This window comes from Castor canadensis, chromosome 11, assembly GCF_047511655.1.
Source record: "Castor canadensis chromosome 11, mCasCan1.hap1v2, whole genome shotgun sequence".
Lineage (NCBI taxonomy): Eukaryota > Metazoa > Chordata > Mammalia > Rodentia > Castoridae > Castor > Castor canadensis.
Genome location: NC_133396.1, coordinates 29769212 through 29783380, shown reverse-complemented (window position 1 = coordinate 29783380; position 14169 = coordinate 29769212).

Sequence of the window (14169 nt, the reverse complement as noted above, 5' to 3'; positions counted from 1 at the left end):
ATTTTATCTAATTGCTTTTCCAAGCTATCTCATTAGTTATTAGTTAACTAGTCAGAATTCTTTGGGCAGTATGCTCTTTTATTAAGAAAAATTAAAAAAAGAAAAGAAAAGATAAAGCAATTGGTACTGTGTTATAAAAAATGAATGCTAGGTGGACTTCTCTCAAGTTCCCTTGTTCAGCAAAAAGGGGAACTTTTTTAATATGTTTTTTCCTAAACAAATAAAAATTAAGTTTTAGTTGTGTTTTATTTCATTATTTTTACTTGTCAGTAAGTGACATTTTTATTGTTCAGAAATATTTAAGAAATTAATAACATTAAATCTTCATGCATGAAACTAAGAATGGTGTCTTAGATGTTTCAATTAAGATGTTATTTAATTAGCAAAGGACTTCCTCCCAAAAAAGCAGGAACACATTATATTTCATCATTCATATCAATAGATTTTATATTATATGATGAATTTACTTACTTATTTCTAAAAGTTATTTCCACATAAGCCATACATTCCAATAAGTCAATATAATTACCAAATGAAGTTATAGATCTCATTATGGATTCTTTAAGAAAGCAGACTAATTTATTGGCTAACTTTTCATTTACTACTTGTAACTCTAATAGCAATTTTCTTTAAATATGTGTGCTTCACTTTTGTATAATTTCTTAAAATTATATTACATTGTAGAATATTTTATTTTGTGTATTCTTTTCTTTTTCATGAAGAAAGGTTGTTTAAATGTAGAGTAAGCTAGTACATATTTTAGTTATTAGCATCTCTTTATGAAGATAAAATAAGCAATGGATCACTTAACAGAGAAAGTCTTTCTAACAATCTTCTGTTCTAAAATGGCAGTTTCCTTGAGGAACAATGTCCTGTTTTGAATATGCATTGTGTGTAGACACAACTAGCAACTCCAGCAGAGAAATTAGTGGAACAAATAAACACCTTTTCATTGGGTGGATTTAGAGAGGGCAACCACAGCAAATAATTACAATTACCCTATGATGCACACTGCAAGAGATGATGAACAGAATGTGGTTGGAGTGCCAGAGAACTTGAGTAGGAATACCTGAGATTTCAGAGAATATGACATTTTAACATGAAAAAAAAAACCCTTACTCTTTATTCTGATAAGAATTCTCAATCATTTCTAACCTGGATTTTTAAAATTATTACAGTTTACTGTTATTGGTAAATAAACTTGTAAAAGAAAATGGAAGAAAGCAGGAAGGACAAGAGAGCATATCAGACCACAATGTCAATCTACAAAAATCTCTGCTAGCCCCCTGGGATCTCCTGGTCTCACATTGCCTGATTCAAGAATCTAGCACTGGGAGAAGATACAGTAGATACAGTAATACCTGTAGTAGTCCCTATAGTACCCTACAGTCATCAGACAGGGCACATCTACAAAGCTACATGCTCCTAGCTACTACCACCTCATTTCCTCACTGACAGAAGCCACCCCAAGAATGATGTGATCATCCCTTATAAGCTGAAGTAAAACTGTAAGCTGACAGCCCTGAGGCTGCCTCCTAACTGCTTTTCCCAGACCTTGGAAGTGAGTTCTTTCCTAAAGGAGCTTTTAAGTAGCTTTCTTCCATATTCACCACAAACCCTTCATTAAAAAATGGTTACATTTTTCTCGTGTGAAATTTGCCAATCATTGACATTAATTTGGTTCACACACTAACAACTAACTTTGTATAGTATAATGATAAAACATCATCCATTCGACTGTCATTGAACTGCTCAGTGTTTGGGCTTTTGTTGGTTTTGTTTTTAATGGCATGACTGATTTTTATCTTGGATTTACAAAATTATTCATAAACTCAACATAAGCCAAGATAATGAAATAAGGTATAGAACTGGAGGTGACTCAGATTCCACTGAAAAATAAAGACATTGAATTATGACCCTTGTTGATATGGAGTTACACTATCATTAACACTAAACTATGTTTTATGCAAGAATTCACAGACTCTATCAAAAGACCAAACCTGAGAATCATGGGCATTGAAGAAAGAGAAGAAGTGCAAGCAAAAGAAATTTGTAATATAGTAAAAAAAAAAAAAAAACCCAGAAAATTTCCCAAACCTAGAGAAAGCTATGCCCATTCAGATACAGGAAGCCTCCAGGACACCAAACAGACTTGACCAAAATAGAACTATCCCATGACATATTATCATTGAAACAACAAGCACAGAGAATAGAGAAAGAATATTGAAGGTTGTAAGAGAGAAAAAACAAATAACCTTCAAAGGTAAACTTATCAAAATCACAGCAGATTTCTCAATAAAAACCTTAAAAGCTACAAGAGCATGGAGTGAGGTATTCCTGACATTGAATGAAAACAACTTCAACCCTAGGATACTCTACCCAGAAAAAACTATCACTAAAAATAGATGGAGCAATAAAAGTCTTCTACGATAAAAAGAAACTAAAACAATATATGAACACCAAGCCACCACTACAAAAGATTCTTCAAGGAATTCTTCATACAGAAAATGAAAGCAAACAAAACCATGAGAGGACAGGCAGCATCAAACCACAGGAGAAGAAAATGCAGGAAAGTAGAGAGCAAAATTAATTCAGCTGCACATAAACAAACCTTTAAACAACAAAGACAACTAAATGACAGGAATCACCACATACCTATCATTATTAACACTGAATGTTAACAGAATTAACTCCACCATCAAAAGACACATCTGGCAAACTGGATTAAAAGGGAAGATCCAACAATCTGTTGTTTACAGGAGACCCATATCATTGACAAAAACAAGCACTGGCTTGGGGTGAAAGGCTGGAAGAAGATTTACCAAGCCAATGGCACCCGAAAACAGGCATCAGTACTTATCTCAGACAAAGTACACTTCAAACTTACATTGAACAAATGAGATAAAGAAGGACACTCTATACAAATAAAAGGGGAAATACACCAAAAGGAAATAATACTTATCAACTTATATGCACCCAAAGGCAGTGCACCCAATTTCATCAAACATACTCTGAAGGACCTAAAAGCATATATAGACTCCAAAACAGTGGTGGTGGGAGACTTTAATACTCTCCTATCACCAATAAATAGGTCATCCAAACAAAAAAATCAATAAGGAAATTCTAGAACTATATCAAACCATAGATCAAATGGACCTAGCTGATGTCTACAGAATATTTCATCCAAGTTCTGCACAATATACATTCTCCTCAGCAGCCAATGGAACCTTCTCCAAAATTGATCATCTCTTAGGGCACAAAGCAAGCTTCAGCAAATATAAGAAAATAGAAATAATTCCATGCACTGTGTCTGATCACAATGCATTAAAACTAGAACTCAACAACAGAAACAACAGTAGAAAACATGCAAACAATTGGAAGCTGAACAACACGTTGCTCAATGATCAATGGGTCATTGATGAAATAAAAGACAAAATTAAAAGGTTACTGGAAGTTAATGAAAATGAAAACACGCCCTACTGGAACCTATGGGACACAACAAAGGCAGTCCTGAGAGGAAAGTTTATAGCTATGAGTGCATACATTAAAAAGACAGAAAGATCTCAAATCAATGACCTAACACTACATCTCAAACTCCTAGAAAAACAAGAACAAGCAAATCCCAAAAGAAGCAGAAGGAGAGAAATAATAAAATAAGGGATGAAATTAATGAAATGGAAACAAAAAAAGCCATACAAAGAATCAATGAAACAAAAAGCTGGTTCTTTGAAAAAATAAACAAGATTGACAGACCCCTGGCAAATCTGACTAAAATGAGGAGAGAAAAAAAACATATCGGTAAAATCAGAAATGCAAAAGGGAAGATAATGACAAACACCACAGAAATCCAGGATATCATCAGAGACTACTTTGAGTAACTATATTGTAATAAATTTGAAAATCTTGATGAAATGGACAAATTTCTAGATACTTATGACCACCCAAAATTGAACCAAGAGGATATTAATCACCTGAATAGATCTATAACACAAAATGAAATTGAAGCAGCGATAGTCTACCAAAAAAGAAAAGTCTAGGAACAAATGGATTCTCTGCTGAATTCTATCAGACCTTTAAGAAAAACTAATATCAACTCTCCTTAAACTTTTCCACAAAACAGAAAGGAAGGAACACTGGCTAACTCATTCCATGAAGCCAATATTACTCTCATCCCAAAACAAGACAAAGACACCTCCAAAAAGGAGAACTATAGGTCAATCTCTTTAATGAACATCGATGCAAAAATTCTCAATAAAATAATGTCAAACCAAATTCAACAACACATCAGAAAGATCATTCACCACGACCAAATCGGCTTCATACCAGGGATGCAGGGGTGGTTCAACATACGCAAATCTGTAAATGTAATACAGCACATTAATAGAAGCAAAGACAAAAACCACTCGATCATCTCAATAGATGGAGGAAAAAACTTTTGATAAGATCCAGCACCACTTCATGATAAAAGTGCTCAGAATACTAGGAATAGAAGGAAAGTACCTTAACATTGTAAAGGCTATATATGACAAACCTATAGCCAACATCATATTTAATGGAGAAAAACTGAAACCATTTCCCCTAAAATCAGGAATGAGACAAAGGTGCCCACTCTCCTGACAACTATTCAACATAGTCCTGGAATTCCTAGCCAGAGCAATTAGGCAAGAAGAAGAAATAAAAGGAATACAAATAGGTAAATAAATTGTTAAATATCCCTATTTGCAGATGACATGATCCTATAATTTAAAGACTCAAAAACTCTACTCAAAAACTCTACTCAAAAACTCCTAGACACCATAAACAGCTACAGCAAGCTTCCAGGATACAAAATCAACTTACAAAAATTATTAGCTTTTCTATATACCACCAACGAACAAACTGAGAAAGAATTTATGGAAACCATTCCATTTACAATAGCCTGAAAAAAATCAAATACTTTGGAGTAAACTTAACAAAGGATATGAATGATCTCTACAAGAACTACAAACTATGAAGAAAGATCAAGGAAGACTAAAGAAGATGGAAAGATCTCCTGTGCTCATGGATTAGTAGAATCAACATAGTAAAAATGGCTATACTACCAAAAGCACTCTATATATTCACTGCAATTCCCATCAATATCCCAATGAAATTCATCACAGAGATTGAAAAATCTACTCTAAGGTTCATTTGGAAACACAGGAATAGCCAAGGCAATACTCAGCAAAAAGAACAATGCTGGAGGTATCACAATGCCTGACTTCAAACTATATTACAAAGTAATAGCAATAAAAACAGCACAGTAGTGGCACAAAAAACAGACATGAAGAGCAGTGGGACAGAATAGAGGACCCAGATATGAACCCACACAACTATGCCCACCTTATTTTTGACAAAGTTGCCAAAAACGAACCATTGAGGAAAGACAGCCTCCTCAACAAATGTTGCTGGGAAAAGTGGTTATCTGCCTGCAAAAAACCAAAACTAGATCTATATTTATCACCCTGTACTACTATCAGCTCAAGGTGGGTCAAGGACCTTAATATCAGACCCCAAACTCTGAAGTTAGTACAGGAAGGATCAGGGAATACTCTGGAAACAGTAGGTACAGGCAAGGACTTCCTCAATAGAACCCCAGCAGCTCAGCAACTAAGAGAAAGGATAGACAAACAGAACATAAAATGAAAAAGCTTCTGCACAACAAAATAAACAGTCTCTAAACTGAAGAGAGCACCCACAGAGTGGGAGAAAACATTTGCCAGCTATACATCAGACAAAGGATTGATAATCAGAATATACAGGGAACTCAAAAAACAAATCTCTCCCCAAACCAGTGAAGTAATAAAGAAATGGACAACTGAACTAAACAGAACTTTTTCAAAAGAAGAAATTCAAATGGCCAAAAAACACATGAAAAAATCCTCACCATCTCTGGTCATATGGGAAATGGAAATCAAAACCACACTAAGATTCCACTTCACCCCTGTTAGAATTGCTATCATCACGAACACCACCAACGGTAGGTGTTGGCAAGGATGTGGGGAAAAAGGAACCTTCATACACTGTTGGTGGGAATGCAAGCTAGTGCAATCACTCTGGAACACAATATGGAGGCTTCTTAAAGAACTCAATATAAATCTGCCATATGATCCAGCAATCCCACTCCTAAGGATATACCCAAAGGAATGTGACTCAGGTTACTCCAGAGGCACCTGCACATCCATGCTTATTGCAGCGCTATTCACAATAGCCAAATTATGGAAACAACCAAAATGCCCCAGTACTGATGAATGGATTAAGAAAATGAGGTATTTATACACAATGGAATTTTACTCAGCCATGAAGAGTAATTAAATCTTATCATTTGCAAGTAAATGGGTGGAACTGGAGAACATCATCCTAAGCGAGGTTAGCCAGGCTCAGAAGACTAAAAATCATATTTTCTCCCTTATATGCGGACTTTAGATCTAGGACAAAGGCAGTAATATTGTTGGAATGGGATCATATTCTAAGGGGAGAGCACATACAGGAACAATGGGAATTAGCAGGAAATCCAAAACTTGAAAGTGTTTGATGTCACCTTAAAACACAGAGGTCAATATGGGAAGGTGACAGGGAAGTAGTGAGGAGGTCAGGTACAGATGAATCAATTCAGGTTGTAATACCCTTGTGCAAGGAAGCAATTCTAGGAATCTCTCTATATAGCTATCCTTATCTCAAGTAGCAAAAAAGCTTTGTCTTTCTTATTATTGCTTATGTCTTCTCTTCAACAAAATTAGAGAAAAGGGCAGAACAGTTTCTGCCTGGAGGCGAGGGGGATGGGGAGATGAGGGGGATGGGGAGGAGATGGAGGGGGCAGGGAGCAGGGAGCAGAGGGGATAAATGATCCAAACAATGTATGCACATATGAATATATGAATAAAAATACTTAGTGAAATCTTGTCATATCCTTCCCTTACCCTTGATTCGTTAGAAGTTAGAAGATGCAAGTAAGAGCCACCTAACGGGTATGGGACTCTAGGGCTATCCCCGCAACATTAATCTCTAAGCTTCCTGCCAACAGAAAAGCTTGAGGACACATAAGTAGCCATAAGGGGAACAGATTTATAAGACAGTTGAGTTAGAATTCCTTAAAAGTTAAATCTGAATTAAAGTCACAATCATCTCTGAAAAAAAAAGGCAGTAATCTTTACAACCCCCTTCTCCCACTGTGTCTTCTTCCAGTATATCCCATTGGCCATGAATGGACTGGAACTCGGGCTGCATGTGTCTTAACTGGGAGATGAATGAGAAACAGAGGGTTTGGAGTCACAGACCTGCATTCAGTTCCACATTTGGGGATAAATAGTTATGTGAAAAGATAAATCAGATAAACAGTTTGAGCCTAGTCTTTTTCATAGATAAAATGTGCACAGTATCTTATGCAATGACTGTGCTGGTCAAAAGAAATCACATGTGCAGCCTCTTGGCAACTCTTTATTCTTACTTAAAAACATAAGTATCTGGCTGAGAGGAATACTAAAAACTTCCCTGTGGTGTTGTTAGGGGAGACATGAGCAGAGACTTGCCCTATACCGTCCTTAGTGGCATAAAATTGAAATAACTCTCCTGTGCAAGTTAGTTCTCGCTCTTGTAGTGACATTCTCATCTGAAATTTGCATTTTCTGTGGCCTGACAAACATTCCTCCTACTTGGTAAACCTTTTCTGGTTATCCAAGGCCTCTCTGTATTTAATAATTTCTAACAACTTTCTGTCAGTCTGCTGCCTTATATTATTAGTTGATTTTTATGTCCTACAGCTGAATGAAGCAAAGGATAAGAGCAATATTGTTTGACATAGAATCAGGAGAGAAGGGCATTTGTCCCAATCATCACTTTGTGCATTGTTAGAAAAGAAGGAACATAAGTTGTGTGACTTTTAATATCCCTTTCTTCTGTGGTAAATAAACACATATATACTATATATATATATATATATTACTATATACTATATATATATATATTACTATATATATATATATAACTATATACTTCCTGAAGGGGAAAATTATTTTATGTTTTTATATGTTCATAGATGATGGGAAACTCTGCAAAAACAGTGGAAAGGAAAATGAAATCTGTTTATGGCAGTTTTCCTGCCTGGGATATCCTTTAGTGATCCAAGTCATTTAGATCTCTCACTGTATAAGCCAGTGATTCAAACTTCAATATCCAATATTTTAGAAAACTCCATTCTTAAGATTATTGAAACATATTGATTATAAGAATTTAGGACATTTTCACTTTCTGACTCAGAGAACGTTAATATAATGATTAAAATTGTGAGATAAAATTAGTAGATTGTATGACACTTTTAGTGGAGTCCAAATCAAGCATAAGGAATTTAGCGAGCTACTCTTATTTTAAATTTTTACTCTAAGTAAAAATAATTAAATTTGGGTGAGTAACTGTAAGGTGCCTTATGATTCACCAGGCAAATGAAATGCATTTGTACTTCATCTCAACAGTTTTCACTTCTTTACTATTTTATAGAATTGATGGATTTATTGCCAACCTTTGGACAATCTCACCACATAAATTCTCTCCCTTATTCTTTTAGAAATTCTGAGAAATTCTGAATTTATTACATTCTTTGAAAATATAGTGATTTTTTAGTTATTTTCCAATTCATACATATATGAAAATGATAGAATAACATATCAATGTTTTTGAGTCATTTGGTGCAGACTCATTCTTATGACATTGTTACTGTGACAATTGGTGTTGTGAATATTCCTGACCTCAATAGGAAGAAAATTTTTACATTCCCATATGTCTTCCATCTCTTTACCCAGTAAATGGTATGTAGTAATTGTTTGCATTGTGTGTGTAGACACCAATAAAGCTTGCTTAAGTTTAAGAAACACCATCTTTATCTCATCTTCCATACTTATTCATTATACACTAATTTTCCCATTAGCTAGGGTCTTAGCTGAAAATCTGTACTGTTTACTGGCAGTAGAGGAAAGGAAGTTTGTATTTGCTTAAATTAGATCATTCCTTTTTATAATTTAATAGCTATTTATTTTTTTAAGAATTTTTCACTTCCTCCTTTTTTTATGTTTCTTTTTTCTTTCCATTTAGATTAACTTCTTAATATGTTTTAGAAGCAAAGCAGCATACACTTTACTGGCATTCAGTCTCAGCTTAAAACATTTGAATCCTGCCCAAGACTCTCTCCTGTGCTTTGGGTCCAGGTGTGGTTGCTAAGATACATGTTATTAATCTTCCACCAAAAAAAATAGAAAGGTCAGAGTATGAAAAAGGTATGCTTACTAAAAGGCCTTGGTTATTGATTTTGTTTTGATTTTGGATCTATTTATATAATTAAAAACTATTTTCACTTTTTCAATTGTTATGATTAAAGTATCACATGATATAAAGCTGCATATTTTTATAAATTATGGGATAACTTTTATTGAATTATAGTTTTTATTTCATAGCCATTTATGTCACATATCTTTCCAAAAGTTCATGTGACTTTTAGTAAATAATGTATAGTTAAATTATCATATTGAATAAAAGTTTTAAACACAAAAGTGAAAATAAGAACATGGGAAAATATATGTAATTTAGCTTTATTATTACATTTCACCAGCAGCACTCCTAAAATTTGAAGCACGAAGGCATACTTGTTATAAATTCCAATGCTGTGATAGGAATCTTATCTGTTTATTAAAAATGCAGACATTTTCATGTAAATGTATCTATCATTTTTATGAGGGGGTAATTGAATGTCATCATGGACATCCAATAATTAAGCAGCATGCTGTCAGTATAAGCAGCTGCCTTAGATTCCACCTGCCCACACAGGAGGCACTCTTGTTTTCTTAATCTCAACCCTTGCTCTCAATACCTACTACTGGATCAGCAAAATAAACTGGGCTTTCATCATCTCTTATTGGTATGCTTGCAACTGCTTATTAACTACCTGCTACCATACGCCACACTATGCTGTCAGAATGAAAGGATCACACTTCTGTATTCAACTGACCTGGACTTGCACCTTTTCACTGACATTTATAAGTTTTATGCCTTAAGTGAGTCATCTTCTGTATTCTTTACTTCTTTATTCTTTGCCTTTACTAAGTCTTTATACAGACCTAGTATACATTCATTTTTCTTAAATCACAATTATCATTACCAGAATACAATATTCTCTAAATTTCCAGGTAAAAGAAAACTGTCCCATTTTCTATCTCTTCTTACCTTATAGAATTCTTTAACCATATTTTCCTACTTTATTTGACTTGCTTATCTCATGATTTTAAACAGTTATATCATTTTTGATAGATCAGCAAACATTGCAGAGCTATAGCCAGCATTCAAACCCAGGAAATGTGACTCATAGCCTGTGTTGTTTATCTGTTGTTTTGTTTGTTTTTGTAGTGATGGGATTCAACCCAGGGCTTCATATGTGCTGGACAAGCACTCTCTCAATGGAGCTGTACTCCTAGTACCACACCTTGCAGCTTTAATGATTACTTCATATTGCCTTTTACATACCATATTCAAACATTTCTAGAAATGACACTGGTGAAAATGAAGAGAGTGCCACATGTCCATTTAATGTATGGTAAGAATAGGAATCAGAATTTTGGATACTAACTACATAAGCTGGATTCCACAGCATTCCAGAGGAGTTTTATCATGCAGCATACAGTAAACTCTCCTATTGCAAAGGTTTGAATGAGTGTGTAAAGAGGATCGAAAGTGGTAGGTATATTCAAAGTGCCTTTGTTTTCCTTTGTCTACATTTGGTGGTGGGTAGGATAGCTCAGGTTGCTGCTAATGTTTTTATATGATTAAGTGTTGTAATTATTATGACATCTTGATCTTCATTAATTGAGTTTTTGCTGTATTATCGGCAGTCAAACAAAGTTCTCAATTCCTGTAAATGGCCACACATTATAACATTACAGTACAACTGAAAAGTAATTGTCTTTATTGGGCAACATCAAATGTATCAATTTAAACACCAATAATATATAAACATTGCTATTGGAATGCATAATGTCTATTTTCAGTGTACTACACCTATATATCCCATTTTGACTAAAGTTTTCATTTAAGCTAAAATATCAATTGATAAATAATAATTGCTACCAAAATGAAATAAGTGTAATTATAGAGACCACACATTTCTGCCTCATTTGAAATACATGATGAATTTTTTGCTACATTGTTACAAAATATTGTATGCCCTTGAAAGTTTGGGTTAATTTATCTGCTTATAAACTGTCACAATTTACTAGGGTAAGGTCAAAATGGATTATTCTCTCCAACTATTTGCCTCCTCCCTATTCTAGAATCAAGGCCTCATTGCCCATGATAATTTTATTTGCATATGCATCAGAGAGGTATGTTATTGATCCCAGATTCAGGACATGTTGTAGTCTATGGGATATGAAGTCTTATGATGTTTTAAACGAACTAGTGGAAGCTTAAGGGTGTTTATGCAGTTAGGTTAGGATGGTTTACACTCTTGGCCACTAGGATTAGAACAGTATGCCATAGATTGCAGGTGTTCATCTTGGCCTCAGAATGAAAATCCACATAGAAGTGAACTGAGCAGAGGCAAACAGTCATAGCTTACAAAAAATGAGAAAGAAACATTTGTTGTCAAAGCATTGATTAGTGATGCTGCTTATTACCCTCAGGAATTATGCCTGAAGTAACTACTGTAAGCAAGTGTGCTGCCCTTGTTTTATAATTAGGGATGCAATGATAATAAGCCAAAATTATAATTCTGAAACCCAGGGCACAACAAACGCAAACCCACAGACACTTTCTACCCTAAGGCTATTACAGAGACTTGGTAGTATGTGAGTATGAGGAGTTTAAAAACAAAATTAAGTTATATAAAAATGATAATTTATGAGAAAACTGAGCATTTTTATTTCATCTTCTCAGCTTGTCATTTTAGGTTAGCACAGAATTGTTCCATAGCAGGAGCAAATGCATAGAATGCAGAAATGATACAAAAATATTCTCTCTGCTTAGCCCTTAATTCCTGGAAATTACAGTATTTTTTTTACATCGAGAGGTGTATGTGGGATAGGACAGATAATAAATATCACCATATCAATTATCAAAAAGATAATTTGAATACCTTAAAAACATGAAAACTAATACATAAACATCTTAGGTAGGTAGCCTTTATGTAAATAAAATTCATCTTCCCTGTTATATTGTATTGCCAAGATTTTCTTCATGTTTTCTATATTTTGTTCTATGAATGTATTTCATAGCTGACATTAAAAGAAAATATAAGTATAAAGTTTATAAGGAAGTCTTGTAGTATAAGCTCTGTATAATGCCCCTAATTTACAAAGTATTTTCATATGCATGCTTGTGCCTTTCACAAAATCCTTAAAAAGTTAGGCATGGCAATTATGATTCCAGTTCTAAATGTGACTATAGGAGACACAGGGAGTCTGGAGAGTTTAGCAAGGATTATGTAACTAGAACACTCCCTGTCTTTGGATTTATTCAGTGTTCTGGATACAATGCTCATTATTCTATGACTTTGTTAAGCTCCCACACACATCTCCTCTGCTCTCTAACCATGAATATAGAACACGAAATATTACTTATGTGAACTCTGCTCTACACTTTGTCATAACAATTATCTCTATACATTGTAGTTTTTTTCTTCATCTCTCAAGTAGATTCTAAAATCCTTGATAGAAAATGTACCTTAATGTTTTTAAAATATCATTTACTCCATGAATACTGCCTTTTACATCATTCATGCTAAAATTGACATATTTTAATAATCTGAAAGCAATTTTCCTTTTAGAAAATTAAATTAATGACAATAAATTATATTCATTGAATAAAATAATCATTAACTTATCCTCAGGCAAATAGATCTTTTTCAAGGGGCCTTCCAAACCCTGTAATCCCAACTTCCCACACAGAGAGACAGACCTCTTTAGGTGTTCTAACTCATTTCTCATCAACATGAGTCAAACACTCATAGTATACCCTTGACAGCCCATGTTATGTTGCTTGGCCATACAGCTTGTTGGTGGAAAAGTATTATACTTATGCTGCCTCATTACACTGATTCTTGAACTTGATTCCCCAGAATCACCTGGGGAAGATTTTCAAAACAACAATCTCATTTTTAATTACTCTAGGGTGGGACCTTCGCTTCGACAAAACAAACAAAACCAAAACATTTCTGGAATCTAACATAAACAGTCAGGATTTAGAATCTGAGTTTCTCAAAGTTATAGTGTATCAGTACCTAATAAGTCTTCAATTTACAGATTATCTCAGGAAATTCATGGCTGGCAGTGCACAGAGGTTTGGCCTCTCTGCCCATTTTTATTTGAGAATTGCATGGGTCAGTATAAGTGAAAGATATGCCACTGCCTTAATAGGCAGTTTGCCAGCTGGAAAGTAAATCAGGCTCTTGTTAAATTTGACTGCCACATGAAAGTTAGTAATAAATGTATTCTACCCAGAACTGTTTCCTCCTGTGTTTGTTGCTTCTTCAAAACAGATAATTAGAATTCTAGTCACTTAGGCACCTGGCTTGTTTCCCTCCAGTTTAGACTGCTATACTCTTTCAACTGCAACATGAACTATTGTTTAGGAGGTCATGAGGCAATTGCTGGAGCTAAGTAAAACCCTATATAAAATCACAAGGAAGTGCATCAGGTGCTGTGGTCATGCCCAGCTTACCTCTGGCTCAGAGTATAAAAGGGAGTTACAGAAAACTCCAAAAGAGAGTAGTTAGACAACTAGGGAAGGTAGGACTCTGTCCAGTTAATCCTCACTGCACAAACCAAACTGATAAAAGCAGAGAACTTAAGTTCTTTGCTTTGACAGTGAACTGTTTTTACTTTATAATCATATCAGGTAGCATTTTACTTGTACTTCTTTCAAGCAAGCAGACCTTCTAACCTGGAAAACTTGATTTTCTTAGGTATAAATCATTACAAAACTTCTTGAACAAATAATTATAAAAATCTTAACCCTACTTAGTTACAAATCTACTACCTTTTGAAAATAAACAGTCAAGCTAGGAACAACGAGAAAAATTTAAACTCAGTAATAGAAGAGTAGGAAAGGAATATTTAAAACAAATAATCCTTTGTGGATGAGAAATATAGTAGGAAAGGGGAAATAAAAGTCTAT